The sequence below is a fragment of the Ciconia boyciana genome, chromosome 22 (genome assembly GCF_034638445.1).
Source record: "Ciconia boyciana chromosome 22, ASM3463844v1, whole genome shotgun sequence".
In the NCBI taxonomy this organism is placed as follows: Eukaryota; Metazoa; Chordata; class Aves; order Ciconiiformes; family Ciconiidae; genus Ciconia; species Ciconia boyciana.
This window is the reverse complement of record NC_132955.1, coordinates 5,092,273-5,107,645: the sequence shown is the minus strand read 5'-3', so window position 1 is coordinate 5,107,645 and position 15,373 is coordinate 5,092,273. Positions and strand designations below refer to the sequence as shown.

Below are 15,373 nucleotides of genomic sequence, written 5' to 3'. Positions count from 1 at the left end.
CTAGTTCTTAATTTATGTTCACACTTTATTATTGAAAAATTTAAAGCTCAAGGATGTTGAGGAGGATGTTTTGCTGGAGTTTGTTTTATTCCAGAAGTAAATTACAAAACTGGGGGAGAGGGGAGTGGAACAATCAAAAACAAATTACAAATACCTGCTCCCACTGCATGAAATTACAGCACTTGGGGTGAGGAAAAAAAAAAAAACCAAACAGAGGAAGAATTCCCAGAACTGCTGGAGAGCAAAATGAATCAGCTGCATTATCACGGAGGTTTGCAACAACAGGGTTCCCCATTTTCAGAAGGAGAGAAGGAAAATGTAGAGAAGACCATACTCCAAAACAGATGAAGACTCATGGGTGACTTCTGGCTGGGTTACAGAGTAGCAGAGAGGGGGGACTGGGAAAAGGAAAGGAAATTAGGGAAGGATGAAAGAAATGGCAAAAACTGCAAAGAAGGTGAGAAGAGCAGAAATGCGGGGAAAAAAAGAGAATTGTAATCAAGCGAAAGGGCGGAGGAAAGCAAAGGAAGAAGAAATAGCCCCATTGCTAAACCCTGGCCAAGCCTGCCTACGTGCTTTTAAGCCTTTTGGGGCCAACATGTGTCTTTTGAATTTGTTTTTTTAAAGCCTGGGCAATCCATTGCAGGCAGGATTTCCCCAGCCAGCTTCAGGCCCCATGTGTGCACACTGCAATGGCTGTCCGGCGATAGGAGCTAAGGGCATCGCACCATCCCTGCCCGGCAGCCAGCATCCGCACTCGGGGACCGCTGCTACCCCCCGGTCGGGGCCAGCTCCAGGTTGGCCTCCGCCTGCACGGTCAGGGAATGGAAAACGTGGCCTTGGATGGCATCAAGATGCAAAACTTACGGACAAGCAACAGTCCCGCACGCAGGCTTAGCCCTAACCAGGGATAAATACATTTGCAATAACACCCCGCAATCTGACTCGAGCAGATCTCCTCCATCCTGGCTCAGGAGGTGGCAAGCCCACAGCCACGACGGAAAAAGCAAGCCCAAAAGAAAAAAAGCTCATCCCATCTCCAATTTCAGCCATACCGCTGGGAACAGTGACGGTTACGCAGCCAGCCCGGGCTGCTGCAAAGCCCTTACGGCACCATGTAACGCTCCAGCTGGGAACAAGCTCCGGCAGCCCAGGGATTTCAGGATGAATGCCATTACCCTGAGCGATACCCGGAGTAAAGGCAAACCCCAGCAGCCTCCGGGGGCAACAGGCTCCCCACGGCCATTTTCATTACACGAACTCTCCGCAGCATCTCACAAGTGCGGGGGGAAGCAGGGAGCCCAAGTCTGACTTATTCCCATCCTGCAGAAGACCTGGATTTCTGCTGCGTTTATTTAACCTCCCCACACCAGCTTCCTTTGCTACCTACATAACACTAAGAGAATTATTATTCTTTGTGTTCGGTACCTATTAGTAGATGGTCAGCGGATCCTGAAGCAATTTGCACATATTAATTAAGCCTCAGCAGAATCCCCGAGTGGTAGGTAACTGTAATTATGTCCCTAATTATATTAATTCTGCTGTAGGGCAGCAAATAATTATTTGGAAACTATTATATAACTAAAACAAACCTATGTTAATGTTTACATGTTTAGCATGCGACTAATGAGTATTTCATTTCCTGACTGATGGCTTCGGCATAAATGAAAGAGAAAAAAAAAAAGCAGAAAAAAATGCACACGAAAGTCCTGCTAAAAATCCCTCCTCTGTTTCTGCAGGCTGATTCCCCTCTCCCAAACACACTTGGCCCTCCTCTTGACTCTGCACATCCCTACTCAAGCAAAGGGGTTTGGTCCTGTGCTCCAACCCAGGGAGAAAATAGGACCAGAAACTGGGAGAAGCCCGGAAGTTTCATGGTGGTAGTGGGAAAACCTTAGCTGAACCGTTTCCCCACTGAACAGATTTTTTTCTTTCCTGCCTGACATAACAGTCCCCATAGTTTTCACCCCAAATACTTGCCCAGATTTTGTTAAAACCTATCAGTGCACAAAGTTTAAACGCTTGCATTTGGACCCAGGTCAAGTGGGCTGCAAAGCGTGGGCTGCAAAGGATTCAGGAGCACGTATCAAGACAAGCACAAGCCAGCCCTGTTCTTTCCAAATTCCGTGAGCCAAGAGGTTACAATCCTACCTCCCTTTACAGCCACACAATCCATAGCACATCCATTCTCCACCAGTCCAGCAAGAAGCCCTAATGCAAGGTCTCCTCCTGCTGCAGACCAGAGTTTCTGGCTAAATCCAGAGGAAAAATGACCCAAGTGCAGCCTCCCACACCAGAAAGACATTTAGTCTTCAAAGATATCCTCCACACCAAGCACTCGCAGTGCAGCACTACCCAGAAATAAAGACCAAGGGGCTGTAAAACCATAAAATGTAAAGAACCTTCCATTTTTTTTTCCCTAAATTAGCAAGGCAGAGCAGGTCTCCCTGAACACCCTGATCCTACACAGCCTGAAGAGTTCATGGCAAGAACCCGGGCAGCACATCTCCGCGTCAGCTTGAAAAATTTCACCGTGGCCTTCCCGGCGCGGTGTATTGATGGAGCTCGGAGACATTAGTGCTGACCCAGCAGCGAGGCACATTCCTCAGATCAGTTTTATGCCAGCCTTTAAAACCCAATGTCATTTTTCAAATTAAAAAAAAAAAAACGTAGAGGCGAAAGTCAGAGAAGCTTTGCTGGACCAAATTGATTATCCACAAGACAGTAAAGGATTGTTCCCCACAGCCTGTTCTCAATAGCCTGTCTCCAGTAGACGACCAATTAGGCAAGTTTCTACCCACCCTCACCCTTGAATCCCCTCAGTCTGTATCTCTCTGCTCCATCCCAAACACATCCTCATTAGAGACTACCTCCTCAAAGACGCACATCCAGCTCTCACAGCCACCCTTGGCGTGGACAACCTACACAGCTCCTTTGGTCCTGCCTCATAAATCAATCCCTACAGTTGTAGCTCTTTTATTGCCGGTATCCTGCACGCTCTCCTCAATTTGTCAATATTTTTTTCTTTCAAGGAGATGCTCCAAAGATAGAGAGTGGAAAAATACAGTTTTGTTGCAATTGCATATTATCTTTCTCGTGTCTGGAAGGATACTGGTTTGCACAGTGTGAAAGGTACCAGTAAATGTCTCTACCTAAAATATGTTCGAGTAAGAATTAGCTAAAAATGTTCCAACAGAAGAGTTTTCAAAGCATCTCCATTTTCCAACGGAAAATTATTAAAGGGTTCTGCTTCAATTACATGGTCTACACTTAAGGAGAAGATGAAAAGTCAGGAAGATGACACCAAACCAAAACGTTTTCACACAGTTTTACATCATGAGAAGTTCTAATATCATACCTATTAAAAAAAAAAATTCAAACTAAGAGCCCTAGGAGATGGGAGGTCTGAATATCAACCAGACCTAATCCACCTCCTGAAAGCCAGGACTGGGAGGGAGAACCAGCCCTTTCCAAAACAAAACGTACACCTTCTCCACGCCAGATGCCAAGAAGTGCAAAGCGCTTTGGCAGACGGCCACGCTGATGAAGATTAGCACGTCAAAGGGCTAATTCCAACTCCAAGGAACCATAAATAGCGATGAAAATGGCAACCCCTTCGCACCAATTCATGTCACTGCCAAGCCAAGCTCCCCGCACCAATGAGTTGATCATTTTAATTCCCTCCCAGTCCCTGGACTGTCCTTCTGCTCCCAGCACCATACCCACCTCCTCTCTCAGCTAACCCCTTGCCATCCCTCCACTCAAACATCACGGCAAACAGCCCCTACAAATTCAGCACCAGCATCGAGGCGACGCTGGTCCGCTGGTGCTCTGCTGATGTGGTCTATCAGTCCCATGAGACAAGACAAATTAGGCTATCTGCTGCAAAAAAAATAATAATAAAAAGGACTTAGGTACCCACATTCCAGCCACATCCTATTTCAGACTCCTAAATCAAAAAGATGCGATAATAAAAAGCCCTGCAGAGCTGCTGGCTAACGCCGAAGGAGCCTGTTCTCCCCAAGCATTAAGCTCCCAAATTAAATAAGATGAGAGAAGAAGCCCACAACCCCAGATCATGCACGCTGCCAAGCTCTTCTTGCTCCATGGATTCATTTGGGATCTCAGACTCCCCAGAGCAAGCCTGCTCTGGAACAGCTAGTGCAGCACCAGCCAGGAGATGCTCCTTGGTCCTATCCCTACCCCTCTTCAGCAGCTTGGACAACCTACACAAGAGGTCCTACCCCTCTTCAGCATCTCACGCCCAGGATCCAGAAATTAGGTGCCAATCTCCAAGCCAGCTCATCTCAGTGTTTATTCCCCAGCCTAATTGCAGTCACAATCACCTCAACAACCAAGTTTGCAGGAAAACAAGAATATCTAACTTCAGTGCAGGGACCAATGGACCCAAACACACGCTAAATCACCCCAAACCCCTCTCTGGAGCCAGCCCATCTTTCACAGCGAGCATCATCAATCACTGTGCTTGGGCAGCACTTTGCACAGTTCAGTCCTAATTTCTCCTTGGATTCTTTGATGCTAACTAACACAAAATTAGTAATATTACTTAATGCCGTTGCAGTCTGGTGAAGAGAGCACGGACTTGGCACTGCTGCTTTAATGAGCAAGACTGAATCCAACTGGCTCCACTCGTGGTTCCCTTAAATGGCAGTTGTACAAATCAGGAGCATATTTAAAGCTTCAGCCCCACATCAGCATAATTAAACGCAACCCACTTCCCTTCCAAAAGCAATAGTAACAGCAAGCCAGATTTAAGTTACATTTGGAACTGGTGCTAAAAAAAAAAATTAAATAAAAATATAACAGAATAGGGGTCTAAAAAGGAATTGGGTAAAACTGTTTGTTTGTAGTAGAGTGAGCAAAATCCCCAAACAAACAAAACCACACACACACTGACATTACTCTGCAATTAGTTATGGTGGTGCTAAATATGGAGCTTCCAGCTACTCTGAGCCTCGGTCCATCCGAGCTGGCAGCACAGCGCTTACCGTCTGCAGTCACAACGAAAGCCGATGCGAACCCAGTGCTGGAAATGTCTCATTAATTTAGTTTGATGAGTATCAGCTTCACATTGGACACAGCTTATTATCTGGTGGGGAAACAGCAAAATAATCCCCCCCACCCTGGCATTCAGGAATATTTTTAAAAATGCACTTTCCTGCAGCAAAGCAGCATCCAGGTCTCTATGCAACTGCTACTCCTTAAAGTGCCTGTTCTGGGAATAAATACAAATGTTTTAAAAAAAATAAATGGTTAGCAAATAAAAACAGTAACAGGTATTGACTGCAGAGCCTTTGAAGCAGCCCCATAAATCACAGCCTTCACCAGGGCTTGTTTCACCGAGGCGCAATCAGGACGGAGACTGAAACCTGCCGTCCCTGCCTGCAAAGCCCGTCTCTCCCCTTGCAACGGGCAGGTCGCGAGCTACAGTTTCCCAGGCAGAGCCACAGGTGACAAGTTTTATTTGGGAAGTTATTAAATCAGGATGAGGTAATTAGCCCATAAATCCCAACCGTGGGATGTATTAATAACTTTCTCAGGAAAAAAATGAAAAAGAAATCAATAAGCACCGGACAGGACAACCAAGATAAATATTTTGGAAACAAAGAGAGCTCAGTGAGAATAAATCAACACCCAAATTCAAGCGATGCAGAGCAAAGCAATTGTCCACTTAATCCTGATACTCAGTTACAGATAGATGGGGCCATTCCTGCAGGGAAAGCAAATGCCATCCTTAATCATTAAACTGCCCAGTTCTGACAGGTTTATATTAGAAATTGGAAGAAGTTTCTGAAGGACACCAACTGCTGAACAGATGCTTCCCTTAAAGTCTCTGAGTCAAGGCGACAGCTGAGCACGTGCGTAACCATCACCTCGTGCAACGGCCAAGCTCTTAGGCCCAGCCTACGGAAATAGGTAAACCCACGTATATTGACTGAGGGGTATGAGACTCCATCTCGCCCACATACAACCGTCTTCATCCAGCTGGAAAATGCTGTACACAGCCAACAAAGCCTACCTTGCACAGACAAGAGACTAAGTCAAAACTGAGCGCCCAATTGAATCATTTTAGTTCTGCAGCACTGAGTTCCACAAATCAGTGCAAACCCCCTATATTTACATGTATTGGGGAATAAAAACGCTATGCTACCTACACATGCTGGTTTCGCTGTGCTTATTCTCAAGTAGCCCTTTGCTTTTCCACATTACAGAAGTGCAATTGCCACCGTACCCCAATGGTATAAACAAAGCGAGGTTGAAAGGAGAGGCAATCTCTTGTATGAGATGCACTAACAGAGTTGGAAAGAATAACAGGAGACCAGCTCTCTCACCCAGAGCCTTTTCTTCGGCTTCAGATCTAAGGAAGGACTTGTTTGCTCAAAAACATGTCTGATTTGGTCTTTTGGGCTTTTTTACCCAATGAAAGATATAACCCTGCAAGCATTACCTCACTCTTGCCTTTTGAGACAGAAAATGCTCTTTGAGCATCCGAGCAGGTATAAAAACCGCAAAATACTCTTTACACTCTCATTTATTCAGCTTGCATTTGATCTTTTTCACCCGCTTTGCTTCGTATGTCTGTGCCCAGTTCAAGCTGCACCATTTTCTTGCCCCTCCTTGGTGTTATTTCCTCCCAACTCAGAAGAAAAGCAGAAGCTTCAAGTAACCCAGACCCAAAGGGATATCTGGGACTGCCCAACTCTCAACCCTCACAGCAAACCCCAAGCCCTGAGTTTGGTACCTCAATCCCAGACCACGGGCCCCAGGGAGCAAGGTCCCCCCGCAGTGAGCTCTCCGGACACAGGCCAGACCCCAGAGCAATTGTTTCCAGCATCTCCCCAAGAAACATCTCTCTTTACCAGGGATTCACAGGTGGAAAAGCTCCTCAGCCTTTACTCAAGGACAACGCAGAGGTCACTCTCTTTTGCTTTAAAACAGAGAGGAGGAAGGACGTGCCGTGACGGAAGGAGTTGTCACTAACCCCCTCCCCACCCTGCTTCACGCAGCAACTTGGTGCAGGGAAGGCAGATCACTTGCTGCCCCTGGTACAGAGGGCTCCCACCTCCCTCCAGCCCAGTGTCCCCCCCTGGGGCCACACACCCTTTGGGATGGGAAGAAGGGCAAAAATTCCCCCTGTATTTTTCCTGTTTCCCCAGCTGAGCAATTCCACGCGACGGCACAGGTCTGACAGGAGAGCTGGGGAGTGCTCCCCTGCGCGCCAGGCCAGGTCTCGGCATGCTGCAAGCTCCCAGCAAGACTCTCAGGGCTGCCACGCACCCGTCTCCTTCCCTCCCACCCTCAAGGGGCAGCTTTTCAGATCTGTGCAGGATGGTTGGAGAAGACCACGTTCATTAGCCTTCCTCGGTGGTATAAAACAGCTGCTGCAGAGAATTTAGTAACCAGTTACAACAAACAGAGTCTGCCCTTAACTCCTGCATCACTCCCCACAGCATCCTTTGCCTGTGTCAAGCCAAAACAGCGCTCCAGGCTTTACGTTTCTTGGGACAACGTGAATCATGTTGCCTTGCTCGCTGCAACTTGGAACAAGAGTTCATTAAAACCTGCAGTCAGGCCCTACTGACAACTAGCAAACATCATCACTCTGGTAAACTGGGGAGAGGGAAGAGGGAGGCAGCTTTTCACAGCCCAGAAGCTGAGTGCCTGTTTCTGCCTATTATTCCCAAATTTCCTTATGCCACTGTACTGGCTTGCAGACTTGCCCTCCTAGAAAGGGCCTGTCTCAATATGATTTTTTTTTTTTCTTTAAAGTGTGCCATTTCTGCTCATTTTTGCAGCAGCATATGCTAACTCAACAGTCCTGGGCAGCTCACTTCATCCCGCAGGAATTTTCTCTCTCCTCCCTTTTGCAATGTAGCAGCCAGCTAGGCTGATGTGACAAGTCCAAAGAGACAGTTTCTTTCGATTTTAGGTATGCATCTCAGGCAGCGCTCACAGAACAGGGAATTCAACTCCTCTCCTGCGTGCGGAGCAGCAACAGCTCAAACTAGTTATCTCTCCCTACAGACACCAGCACCACTAACAGCAGCAAGAGTCTTTAATCACAGCGTATACCTCTCTCTCCTGGATACCCGCAGAGCTTAGAAGAGCAGAATATTCCAGCACAATAAACATCCAACTACCATCAATGAAGTACGAAAGGGTGATTCAAAAGAGTCCAGTTTCAGCTCCCCTTTAGAGCTATTGCGACTCAAGCATCTCCTCTTACTACACCGCGGCTTGCAAGCAGTCCCACAGGATTTTCTTCAAGCAGAGATACTCTTGGTGGTTTGCGAAACAGTGCCCTAAGTTTAGGGGTGCGATCCCATTGCAGAGTCCACAGGCAAACTCCTGCCTGGTGCATCAGCACTCCCGCAAAGGGGGCCCTTTGCCGGGGGCCTTCTAGAAGGTAAAGGCGGCAGCTCCAATTAGCAGAGCTCATCATTTGCAAACCAAATCACGCCGCACAACACCACACAGCTGCGCAGGGTGCAGCTCCACGAACCCACGAGGATTCACTGGGCAGCAAAAGGAGCGGGCAGCAGAGCCGGTGCCCCACGCCGGCCCCTGGCAGGCGGCCCGGGAGGGGCCCAGCTGCCAGCCCCCACCTCCCGACGTGACGGAGCAGAGCTAAGCCTAAGCCTAAGCCTAAGCCTGCATCTGCAGCCAGAGTTCACCCGAGGAAACTTTGCCTCCCGGCTGGAGATGGAAAAAAGTCGAGATGCAACTATGCTGAGAGCAACAGGGAAAGTGTGGCAGAAGTAGCGGGGATGGCTGCAGCATTTTATTATTTTTTTATTAAAAAATAAGGGGGCAGCGAGCCCTTCACCACCCACTGCCGATGCCCAGAGTTACCCTTAAAACAGAAAGCATCAGCTTTGGTCCAGAGGAGAAATAAGCATTCAGGCACACAGCTCCGTGGGCACAGACCTGCCGGGGAGCTTCCGAGAGGCGGCTGCAATGAGAACTTCGCAGCGGCTGGGGCCATTCGCTGCCCTGCCCTGCCCTGCCCTGCCCAGCGACGCTGCTCCCCGGCCCCCCGCGCAAGGACCCGCCACCGGCCCCAAACGCGCCGAGGAGCGGCACGACCGCGGCCGCGGGAGAAACGCGCGCCCAGCGGCGGGGAGAGCCCGGGCCGGCGCGAGGGGAGGGGAGGAAAGGGGCGTCCGGGGGGGCCCGGGCCGCGGGGGGGAAGCCGGGGCTTCACCGGGCGCACTCACCGCGGAGAAGTTGTGGGGCCCGCAGAGCTCGCCGCGGTACTTGCAGGAGAGCAGCATGTCCTCCAGCTGGTGGCCCAGGCGGTCCATGAAGTCGGCGCTGATGCCCTCGTAGTGCCGGGGGGGCAAAAAGAGGCGAAAATCGGCCAGTTTGGCGAACCACCGGAGCCGCGCCTCGTCGCCGCGCAGCAGCTCGGTGAGCAGCGGGCGGGCGGTGCGGTTGGGCAGCAGCAGCCCCAGCCAGTGACCCGCGTAGTAGAGATCCCCCTTGGAGAGGCGGGGGAAGCGGAGCGGGTTGTTGTTGCAGAGGGTGACGGCGGGGAAGGGCAGCTGGCGGCTCCACTCGGTGCGCACCTGGGTGTGCGAGGGGAAGGAGAGCCAGTGCAGCAGGCGGTTGGAGGACCAGGAGAGCAGCAAGCCCAGCGCGGTGCAGAAGGCCAGCACCCACAGCGCCCGCCGCGGCAGCGCCGCCCGCCGCGAGCACATGTGCCGCAGCCCGTGCAGCCGCGTGCGCAGCGGCGGCGCCCGGCGCCCCCGCGCCATGGGCGCTCCCCGCCGCCGCCGCCGCCGCCGCCCCGGGCTCAGTGCGAGCAGCGCCGCGCCATGCCGGGCCCCGCCGGTACCCGCGCCGCGGCCGGCAGCGGCCCCGAGCGGCGGGGGGAGCCGCCGCGGGCAGCCCGCCGCGCCGGCACCGAGCTCTCCGCCGGGCAGCAATTCCGGCAGCGCGGCATGCCGGGCCCCGCTGCCGCCGCCGCCGCCGCCGCCGCCTCCCCCCCGCGCCGCGGGGCGGCCGCACCCCGCGGGGGGCAGCGGGGCGGCCCTGCCCGCGAGCCGCCGGCCGAGCCTCCCGCCTGGCCGGCCGCGCCGCTCACATGCTGCGGCGCCGCTCCCGCTTCCCGCCCCCCCGCCGGCACCGGGCGCCGCCCGCGGGAGCGGAGGGCTCGGCGCGCCCCGCGCACCGCCGGGCTCCCCCGCAACCCCGCGGGCTTCCCCCGCCCGGGCGCGCACCGACCGCCCCGCTACCGCCGGGCTCGCCCCCGGGACCGGCGGCGCTCCCCGGCACCAACCGCCTGCCGAGCCGCGGCGGCCGCTGCGGGACCCCCCGGCGCCGCTCCGCGGGGCGAGCGCTGCGGGACGGCCGCCCCGGGCGGCCGCCTAGCCCCGACCCGCGCCCGCCGGCCCCGGCCGGGATGCCGCTGCCCTCCGCTCCCCCGGGGAAAGCCGTCCGCGGGCGAAGAGGAGGAGAAGGAGGAGGAGGAGGAGGAGGAGGAGGAGGAGGAAGAGCGGGGCGAAGCTTTCCCGAGGTGCGAGTCCCGGCTGCGGCGGCGAGCCCCGCCGCTCGGCGCCAGCCGCGCTCGGGAGGCGGAGGGAGGGATGCTCGGCCGCGATCGCGCCGTCGCTTCACTGGAGTAGCCCCCTCCTCCCCGCTATTTATCCCGCGGCAGAGCCGGGGCGAGCGCGGCGCTGCTCGCAGCTCCCGGGACCGCCGGTGCCGCCGGCCCTGGCCGGGCGCTGGGGGGCCCTGGCGCCCGCCCTCCCCCAGCCGGAGTTTGTTTTTCTGCTTTTCAGCATCCTCGGGGACACGAGCAAAGCCTCGAGAAATGCAGGGAAGGTTTGCAGCCCGCTGTTGTAGCGGTGCTTTTCTGGGGAAAGTGGTTCGTTGTTGGGGGGGGGGGGGTGCTTTTTTGCTTTCCGTAGCAAAGGTGCTCCACGGTCCTCCGCTTCCAGGGAAGACGAGTGGAAGCAGGGAGAAACGCATTCACCGAAGCATCACCCCCCTCCCCGACCCTTGCCCATTCGCCTGTGCCATGCCGAAGCCCAGAGAGCCCTTTGGGGGCCAGAGGGCTCATTTTGCCCTGCGTTGGACACACACAAAAAGGCCCTTTTCCCCAACACCTTGACGAGACGGCAATAACTTGCGATATATGTTGGCATCTCATCAGGTTTGCTTAGCTCTGATCGCTGAAAAGCAGCTCGCTGTTCCCTTCATTTTGATTTCGAATAGTACCAAGAAGCATTCCTATAATTGCGTCCAATTAAGCTGTAAGTGGCGATAACTGCTTTGAATCCCCTCTGATATTTTTTTTTTCCTGTGAATTCATGTTCCATGTGCGTTTCGATCCGTTGTGTGTTTTTACCCAATAGATGGAGCCGTTACAGCCTGGTTACCTCCAGCCTCTGTCGGAGAGTTTCTTTTTACTGTGGCAAAGCTGCAAACGTGCAGCAAACCCCAACTTGGTGGGGAGCCATCCCCAAAATCCCACTCCTGGCCCTGGGGCCACAGGGAAAAATGTTTGAGGGGCCCTGAGCTTGTGCCCCCGTCCCCTGCGCTGGAGTTGGTGGCAGCAGTGATTTGTCCAAACACGTCGATGTGGGCTCAGCTTTACTCCCTCAAATAACTTTGATGATTTGCAGTGCCCCTGCTCGCGGCGTACTTGTGTCCACGCTCTGCAGGAGTTTTACCATTTTTTAGCACTGCTCATAAGTGTCAAATCCTTTTCAAACCCAGAAAGATGGCCATGACCTTTCTTAAACCGAATGGGAAAAGGCCAAAAGTTACTACGTTCTTTATAACGTGATATCTAGTAGCTCCCATTGAGCCTCTCGGCTTGGTTTCAAAGCAGACCTCAGCTTTTTTCCTGCTGCCTGTTGCAATCAGTGGGAGTTTTTCCCCTTGGCTCACTCACGGGGTAATAAACATCCAAACCACTTCGCCATGAGGTGGTCTGAGATTGTTATACCCATGATATATTGACATAAATCTGAGGAAATAAAAGCTGCCTGACTATAAACATCCTCAAATATTCCCTCCCGCACAAACCTCATCGCTACCTTGCAGCAAAGACAGTCTTGGACGGTGCCAGGTTCTCTGGCAGTGCCTGGGCTGTGGGTTGTGCCTGGCTGGAGAAACAGCACAGCCCTGGCCTTTCTCCACTCGCTTATTTTCAACCTCTTCCCCTTCTCTAAAGGGTTTTTCACTTGTTTTTTCAGGTGGGGGTAGCTTGGCAAAAGGGGACTGTAAAGGAAAGTTCACGTGGAAAGCTGCTTTTTTCCCTTAAATGCGCCCACTCCAAATTATCTGCTCAAATCTTCAGCCTGATTTACCATAGGGAAGTAACTTTTCTTAATTTAAAAAAAAAAAAGAAAAGCTGATGGTAAATAGGAGTAAGACCAGCTTCATCCTGAGCTGAAATTCAAAAGCTTCCCCATGAAAAGTTTATGAAGACAAACCAGACAAAACCTGACCACAACATTCGAAGCCTGCATCAGCTGGTGTAACATCTCGCCCTGCCGGGCCACCCACCCTTTGTAAACCCATTTCCACTTTTGAAGTTATTTGAGAAACCAGGTCCCGTTACCCACTCACCCTGTGCACTTGCTTAATCAGAGGCCTGGTTAATTCTTTACGCAGCCAGAGCAGCTTAAAAGCTTATTGGGCTTAATGCACGGAAGGAATAATAGAGCTGGAATCAATAAATATTGCTTATTAGTCAAGAAGTCACTTTTAAAATTATCCCTTGGGGTGGGTGAGTTTGCTACTTCTGTTGGAGAACAGAGTTTGGATGGAAAGAAAAGGATATGGCAGAAATTCAGTGAATCATTTCAGGTGAATCCTGCCATTCTCCCCCCCAAGACGTAACCTGCGTGCTCCCGAAAGGTATAGAAAAGACAAATATTCTGAAGTTTTTCTAAAACAAAAGCATTGCCTTCTTTTGAAACTTCATTTTTACTTCAAACATCGACTCAGGTTAAGACAAAAAGGATTAAATAAAAGCTTTTAAACGCCTGGAAAGTAAATCGTAATACTTTGTTCCAGCTGGACCCTTTTATTGTTATTATTTAATTCATCCCATAAGGGAGCAAAAGGAGTGAAAGCTCAACCCCAAACGCTTTTCCCTCCGGACTCGCAGTGTGACTGGCAAGCTGAAAAACCCACAAACCCCCCTGTTCGCCAAAGCCCTGCAACCCCCCGGGAGAGCGAGATGCTGAGTTAAAAGCTCAGGTCCATCAGTGTGAATTTGGTGAGTTTCCGAGGTTTCTGGGCTTGGCTCGCAGGGCTGCGGCGTCACTCCACCCTGTGAACGGGAGTTAGTGCGTCCCCGGGGATTTATGGGATTTATTCTGTTGCTCCGTTCTGCAGAGCAATTCCTGGTGGGTCAGTGGGCAGCGGATTTATGCCCGGTTCGGCCCCACAACGAGTTACGGGTTGGTAGTAACAGTCTGAGCGCACCCAGGACGTGGGTCAGCTTCACAAAAGCTGCGATATCATCTGGTTTATAGCTGGTTTAGTCCCTAAAAGCAGGAGGCGAGATTGCAGGGATGGGATCATAGGGTGCAGGACTCTGATCAGCACCTCGCAGCGTTGGTTTTTGTGCTGTCAAAGCCCCTGAAAAACGAAGGGCTTGATTTTAGCTCTTGGGAGCTCAAGCCAAGGAGAACAGGGGTCAGATCCTGAAAGGCCGGTTCTCCCCAGGCAGGAGGTTCAAGTCACCGTTGGTCGGGAAAGGGACACCCTTTCCCTGCACGGAAGCATCCCCCGGTGCCATTGGAGACGGTGCTGCAGAATGCGAAGGCTGAGCACAGCTGGGCACCGCTGGCTGGCAGGGCAGCCCGCAAAGCTGCCGCCTTTGCTGGGATATGATTCGGGCACCGATCCACAACGAGCCGCCCTGGTGGGGCAGATCTGATGTTGCAGCCCAGCAGGTCGGTGTATCTTACAGAAAAATGAGCGTGCTCCTCTGTTGCGTTCTGCAAACACCAGTCTTTCCGGAATAATTCTCTGCTTTGCCTAACTGCTGCAAAAACAGTTCCTGCTGAAGACACCATGTTATGAGAAAGTCATAAAATAACTTGGAAATAGGGGTTTCCATGGAAGCTACCATCTCAGCCTTAATTCTATTACCGCTGCCTCAAATCCCATCGTATGCGACAAACCCGCCCCAGTGCGATCCGAGACCAGCGCAGCTCTGGGGAGCCTGCAGGGTGCTGCCACCCCATAAACAACGCCTTTATTCCACAGGGGGTTTGTTTTCTTTGACTTTGTTTTATTTTCCTTGAAAGTAAATTATTGAGCTTCCAGCTGTGAAATTCTCCGAATTAACTGGGGATTCTCAGAGCAGAACCCTCCTAGGTACAGCCCTGCACTACCTCTGTTATAGGGATTTTTCTGGGTCTGCAGTGTTTCAGGGCTGTGTGTTTTTAGTGTAGGGAGGTGAAATCCTTGATCCATAATAAAATATTGAAGGCACATAAATAATATGTCAGTAGCCTATTTCTTAATCTGCTGCATGCGTTCTAGCATCAGCGGAGTAGTGAAACGGTTTGCATTTTACAACTCTGCTTTCAGATCCAGAAATAGGGAAACTTTTGATACCTCATTTTCCATGCCTCGTGTGTGTATAGAAAAAAAAACCAACCCGAGAGACATCAAACAAATGCCCAAGCGATTAAAGATGCTGCTGCTCTTTTGGGGATTACGCTGGGACTTGCGGTGTGTGAAAAGCAAATAAAAGTGGCATTTTCTAGAGTTACGCAGAGGCTGCTAGGGATTAATGAGAAAGTCTTTAGGAGGAGCCACATCTCAGCTGGGGTGGGGACCCGGCTGTGCCTCCCCTGCGGAGCTGTCACATTTGCCTTTACAGCAGCTGGGACGCACATTCGGGGAGTCCCCCGTCCCTGCACATTTGAAAGGATTTACTCCTCCTTCATCCCAGTTTTTTGGAGGGGACACTGAGGCACGTGGCTGGAAAGGGCTGGTCCCTGGGCTTCAAATACATTTGGAAACCAACGGTAGATTTTCAAAGGTCCTATGCAATGCCACACATGACAGGGCTGTCCCATGTCCTCTAATTAGCAGAGTCTAGTTAAATGGGCATTTCCTGACGTAACCATTATTCACTAACTTCCCTTAAAGGAGCAAAATGGTAATATATACATATATATATATATGCCTGTATATATATATGTATATATATCTTTCTTCTGCAGGTAGAAAAGAGGAATGATTTTAATCTATTTTAAACTTCTCAGCTGGCATCCTCCCAACTATCTCCCCTTTTTTTTTTTCCCCCGTTTTCCATTTCATCACTGAAGAAAAGAGGAGGGGGAGTGAAACAAATGAAAATACCTCTGGATTT

General features: G+C 51.5%; 1 protein-coding gene across 3 annotated transcripts in view; it reads right to left on the bottom strand.

Moving 5' to 3' along the window:
* The window catches only part of ASIC2 (acid sensing ion channel subunit 2), a 515,886-nt gene that overhangs the window by 92,058 nt on the left and 408,455 nt on the right, over nt 1–15,373 (bottom strand). The window contains exon 1 of one of the 3 annotated variants that reach the window (XR_012046056.1): nt 9,240–9,458. The exons of the other annotated variants lie outside the window; for them this stretch is intronic. The gene's annotated coding sequence lies outside the window, so the exon portion shown is untranslated. Of the gene's footprint in view, nt 1–9,239; nt 9,459–15,373 lie in introns of those variants that run through there. 3 annotated transcript variants of the gene reach the window in all.